The sequence below is a fragment of the Mytilus californianus genome, unplaced genomic scaffold (assembly GCF_021869535.1).
Source record: "Mytilus californianus isolate M0D057914Y unplaced genomic scaffold, xbMytCali1.0.p SCAF_8, whole genome shotgun sequence".
Classification (NCBI taxonomy): domain Eukaryota; kingdom Metazoa; phylum Mollusca; class Bivalvia; order Mytilida; family Mytilidae; genus Mytilus; species Mytilus californianus.
In genome coordinates, this window is record NW_026262734.1 from 92,601,619 (window position 1) to 92,607,618 (window position 6,000).

The 6,000-nt window shown below is 31.6% G+C and overlaps 1 long non-coding RNA gene across 1 annotated transcript; it reads right to left on the bottom strand.

The window, feature by feature from the left end:
- Positions 1–1,753: 1,753 nt before the first annotated feature.
- Positions 1,754–5,690, bottom strand: LOC127710691 (uncharacterized). Its single transcript, XR_007986284.1, has 3 exons — positions 5,657–5,690; positions 4,832–4,952; positions 1,754–2,582 (listed from the first exon to the last, which is right to left on the bottom strand). It is a non-coding gene; the product is annotated as an uncharacterized LOC127710691 (long non-coding RNA).
- Positions 5,691–6,000: the final 310 nt, after the last annotated feature.

Sequence of the window (6,000 nt, forward strand, 5' to 3'; positions counted from 1 at the left end):
CTGGTATTAGCTGTGGGTTCACAGAGGTAAAAACACACCCTTTTAACGAGATTTAACTCTTTTTTATAATTCGGGTGCGTATATCCGGGGCAATTAATAAAAATAATAAAGCACCATAGACTGCAGCTATCTTCAAACAGGTCTAAACTACAAGGCTCAGGGTCTAAACCACTTGGTTGGGATCTTATCTGATAAAAACAACCCATTGGTCTACCAGACTTGGTGGTCCAATCTGAAAGTTGAAGATGTCCACCTATCTCATATATTTATAAGCACCACCAAAAAAATAAAATAAATAAACACCACTGACTGCAGCTTTCTTCCAACATGTATAAAATGCAAGCCTTGTGGTCTAAACAACTTGGTTTAGTTCTAGTTTGATAAACATAACCCGTTGGTCTACCAGACTTGGTGGTCCAGTCTGCAAGTCGAAGATGTCCACCCATCTCATATCTTTATAGCACATCACCCCTAAAAAACCATTAAGCGCTCTGGACTGTAGTTTTGTTTCAAAGTGTTTATAATGCAAGGCTCAACGTCTAAACCACTTGGTTGGGATCTTATCTTATAAACCCATTGGTCCACTAGACTTGGTGGTCCAGTCTGCAAGTTTATGATGACCACACATCTTATATATTTAAAAGCATAAAAAAGACATTAAGCAACACGGACTGCAGCTATCTTCGAATACGTTCAAAACGCAAGGTTCAGGATCTTAATCACTTTATTGTGGCCTTATATGGTGTCTATTGCCCATTCATCCACAAGACTTAGTGGTCCGGTCTACAAGGCTAGGATGTCCAGTCCTATAATGGTGCCTATCATGAAGCATATTTATGAGCACTACCAAAAATGAACTAAGCACCATGAGTTGTAGCTATCATTCATAGCTTAAACAAGCAAGGTTCAGAGTCTAAATCACAGTGCTGTGGTCTAAAATACTTAAAAGAACAGGAACTTCAAAGCAATATAAGTACTTTGTACAATACTAGGTCGACTGAATTTATTCAACTTTATTTTGGGCATGTCATATCATATGGTTATCATATATAACAATTGCAACTCTTGAAGAGCAAATAAAAAAAAAAAAAAAGAAATCAAAGAAGTAACAGGGTACCAGTCAAGCGCGGAGACGGGAAATTCGTGCCAACAGGATAATTTCATCTGCACGAACCAATAACTAACACCAGAAACAAGAAAAAAAAGAAAGGAGATAATTTAAAAGAGGCAACGTCTAAAAAGCGAACAAGGAACAAATAAGTAACAGAGTATCACTAGAGCGTAAAAACTGGCACAAATGCGCTAACTGGTATTTTAACACCACGAATCCAGGACTAACATAAAAAACAGATCAACATTAATAACATTTTGGTTTTACTATACATCTTGACAACCATAACGAAATAATGTGTTTCTTATTTGACATGCCAAATTTTGTTTGTCACGAGGTTTAAATGTCGATCTTTCTAACATTTCTTGGTAGCAAGAATGTAAAATACAGTCATCTGTTTTCAATAACTTACACCAATATCTAAGCATTCTGCAATATCTCTCTATGTACAACGGGTATCTACATAATTCACTATATACAATATAATTAACAGTAGTTGTTTGTACTTTCAATATACGTTTTAAAAAGCTTAAATGAACTTTCGCAATAGTTTCGGCTTTGTGATGTCCCCAGACTTTACAACAATAACTGAATATACAAGATACACATGTGTCAAAAAGAGATAACAAAGTTTATTGGTTAAAACAATCGTCATATATTTTACTATATAAAATAAATACTGAGAATTGCTTTTCTACCCTGGTTTGGCTATATTTTCTGTGTATGTACAAAGTTACCATTGTATTTAAAAGTATGCCAAGATATGTAAATGCATCACAAAATTCAATATCAACACCATTTAAGTACCATTTGCCAGTCGCTTTAACGAGTTCTCTATTTGTAAACATAACAATTTTGGTTTTAGACTAGTTAATATCTAAATTATACTCTGTAGAATATATGTCCAACTGTCTATCATCTTTTGTAAACCATCAATAGTTTCACTAAATAAAACTGTATCATCTGCATACATAAGTAAATATAAATTAAGCATATTTAACTCATATGACTGACAACCTTGACTTATAAGCTCAGTTTCAATGTCATTAATATACAAAGAATATAAAAGAGGAGATAATGATTCTCCTTGCATCAGTCCAACATTACTTTGGAAGAAATTTAAAAAATGTCCTTCCAGTTTAACACAAAGTTTAATTTTGGCATACATAGATTTAATACCAGTTAATAGGTTTCCACTTATACCACATCTGATTAATCTTAACCACAACTTGAAATAAGATACACTATCAAATCTTTTTTCATAGTCTATGAAACAGGAATAAAATCGTGTTCCACTACGCAAAGACTTAAGAATTACCTTACAAAAAATCGCAACAGCCCTAACACATTATAACATTATAATAAAGTTTAACACAAACACTATAAAATGTAAATACATCTGTGGATAGGTCAGAAAACTCTTCTAATGTTTTAATGTCATTATTCCATTTCTGTAACTACATCATCAGATCTAAAAGAGTAACAAGTTAAAATAAATAATATATAATGATATGTTATAGTCATTAACAATTACAAACACCAAACACAAATCAACTACTCTGTAATCATTCAGATTGTTATTGTTTGTATGTACGAATAAATAAAATAATGTTTCTGTTTTACAAAACCGCAATTAACTGTTAGAGCTCTGCATTAGATGTGACCAACAAGCATTTCTGTAAAGTCATCAAAATTGTATCCTAAGTACCAAAACAACTGATAGTATCTGCAAATGAATTCCAACTTTACAAGTTTGTCAAACATTTCTTTCCAGAATACGTTTTAGAAAAATTACCATTTTCTTAAGATTTTGCTTCTATCTTTTATGACTTACTTCGATCGCAGCTAATGAGTTGTGTGTAAACAAAACGCGCGTCTGGCGTACCAAATCATAAGCCTGGTATATATTTTGATAAGATTATATAATTTTGGATTGATCACCAAACTATCCCAGTAGTCAGTTCTTTTGTGTTGCAATGCAATTTAATGCATATCTTCATTTGCTGTAAGGGAACTTTTCATGAAAAGTTGAAATGTTCATAATGGTAAGGGTTTTTTCTTCTTCCAGACATCAAATGCCTTAGCCGTATTCTGCTAAAGTCTTAAGAATGTTCTGTTTGTAATGTTCACCGTATATGATATGGCCTTCACAATGTCTTGATTCGATAACAACTGATGATTCATATAAAGACAGAATTTGCATAGCATAGTATCTTCAATGAATATTTATAGCAGCGCCAAAATTTATGAAAAAATCAAACAGTACTAGTATTATATAATTTGAAAGCTGCAGCAATAGTTTCATAAAAAATGTTATGTTCTTATGAAACAACAGCATATATATCTACGAGTTTAAATGTCGCTCTGATATCTTTCGCCCCTTTTTGATAAGAGAGAACACGATAATTTTCAATGTACCGAAACAACTTATATGTATTAAGTCACCGTTAAATAATGTCAATTTTCAAATCACTGAATGAGATGTGTAACAAAAAGTTTTTGATCAACATATGCTATATAAGAAAAATGGAAGATGTGGTATGATTACCAATTAGATAACTCTCCACCAGAGACCAGATAACATAAAAATTAACAATTATAGGTTACCGATTTGCCTTCAACAATGAGCGAAACCCATAACGCCTAACAGTTATTAAAGGCCTCCAAATGACAAATGTAAACAATTCAAACGAAAAAATGAACGGTCTGATTTATGTACAAAGTAATGAACGAAAACAAATATGATATACATAAATAAACAACAATAACTGAATTACAGGCTACAAACTTGGGACATGCACATACATAATGTTGTAGGGTTATAATTACAATAACGCAATGACGGGATGAAGTTTCGAAGCAAATCGATACAAAGCAGGAAGACATCTAACAAATAAACAAACGTGTCCGGGTATTTATACATCCCCAGTAAATAAAACAATAAGTATATATCTGAGAGTACTCGCAGTTACTGACAGTTAGTTCGAAGCAAATAACAACTAATAAAAGAAATCATGTATCTAAGAATAAAATATTAATCAGTACACATCCAACATCCAATGGATTTAATGTAAAGACGTAATAAGAGTCAACGAAAACAACACGACCTTGTGCAGTGCCAGGTATCGACAGATGTGCATACGTATTTACAAATAATATTTATCTTGATTTTAAAAATGATAACAATATCAACATTAATACCAATAAAAAAATTATTCAAAGATCTAATTACTATGTTGAATTGGTAACCTTTTAGAATAAAGTTTTCGAAGTTTACCCGGATATAATGCATTGGCAGAGATACTTTCTCTGTCGAAGTTCTCCTATCACGTTCTGTTTAAATTAGAGCAATTTCATCAGTTCTTTAATCTTGATTTGTATAATAAAAATACATTTACATGTTTTGAAAATCGATAAACTACTAGTGCATCTATTTAAAATGTCTTATTAAATATTACACGAGTAAAATTTGGATATTTGTTGGTTTGTAGTTGTCAACCTTAGTTCTCTTTGTAAGGGTTCTGTTGTTCATCGTTTGTGCTAGGTTTTTTTGTTTACCTCTTTTCATTCGTAAACTTGTAATATATCCACTAATCCTATTTTTTCATTTGAAACAAAATTAAGATGTCATAGCATTACGGATTAATGCCAAAACTATTCAACGATAATTGCTTACAAACAATGATTTTGATGCAATACGTAGATGAAAATGATAATTACCTTTTACAATGCTTGTCCCGTGTCGTAAGCAGCTTGTTCAACAAAAAAGCTATTATTGACAAAATCACTATAATTCCACAAATAACCAACACGATATGTCCTACAGTATTGCGAGATGAATCTACGAATAAAACATGCTGTAGTATGAACCTTATTTTAATGATGTGATATTTCAATGTATGCGTTAGCACATGTGAAGGGGATACAATTGCAGTCTGAAACTGCACATAATACAACTGTCAATAAAGATTAGACGGATACTTAATGTAATACAAAATAAAGTTACTCTATTATAATTTCTCGACAAGACATCCAAGTTTTTCGGGTTGCATGTTATTGAAATGCTCAAACATTGTCTTTGGAACACATATAACTATCCTACCTAGGCTTTTAATTGTATTCAAAGAAAGAAAACAACTATTCAACTTTGAAATTTTGAATTAATTTTAAAAAATGTGTATTGAATTATATTAAATAAATTATAAATCAATAATACAAATAACAAACATAAGTTTGCTGTTAGTACAATCTGTCAACATCTAATATTGAAAAAGGATAAAAAGTCAATCATGCATAATGCTTTCATTATAGTACCACACACACCCCAGAATATGTAAAAACACTTTATAAATCATATCCGTAGAACGTTTAAGTAGTTATTATAATCACATTTGTTCAATAAAAAAGAATTCACGTTTCGTATTGCTTATTTTTTTTTTGTCTGCAATTGGAAGAAACACACTAAGCGCCTAATTGACTTCACTATCTATACAAGCATGTAACTTTAAATTTTAATCGTATTGTTGTCAGAACTGCGTTTCTTACCTTTGGTTCCCTTTGTATCCTTCATAACTGAAAAAACATATAGAAGTGAATATAAAAGAAATACTGTTTCATGTTTAACATGTACACAAGGAGATACAAATTATAATTGTAAGATAAATAATCGGTCTACTCATGACTCATACTCAAAATGTTATCAAAGTTTTGATACACCAAATTTAGGAAATTTAGTAGATGCTATCCCTTCTTGTTTGAGAAACTTAAGGACAGAAGTTGTTCAGAATCACATTGCTTCACGCATACACTGACATGAATAGTTCTAGTCAGCACACACCTATTGCTAGTACACGAAATATGAACTATCCAGAAAGCTTTTTGTCTTTTCA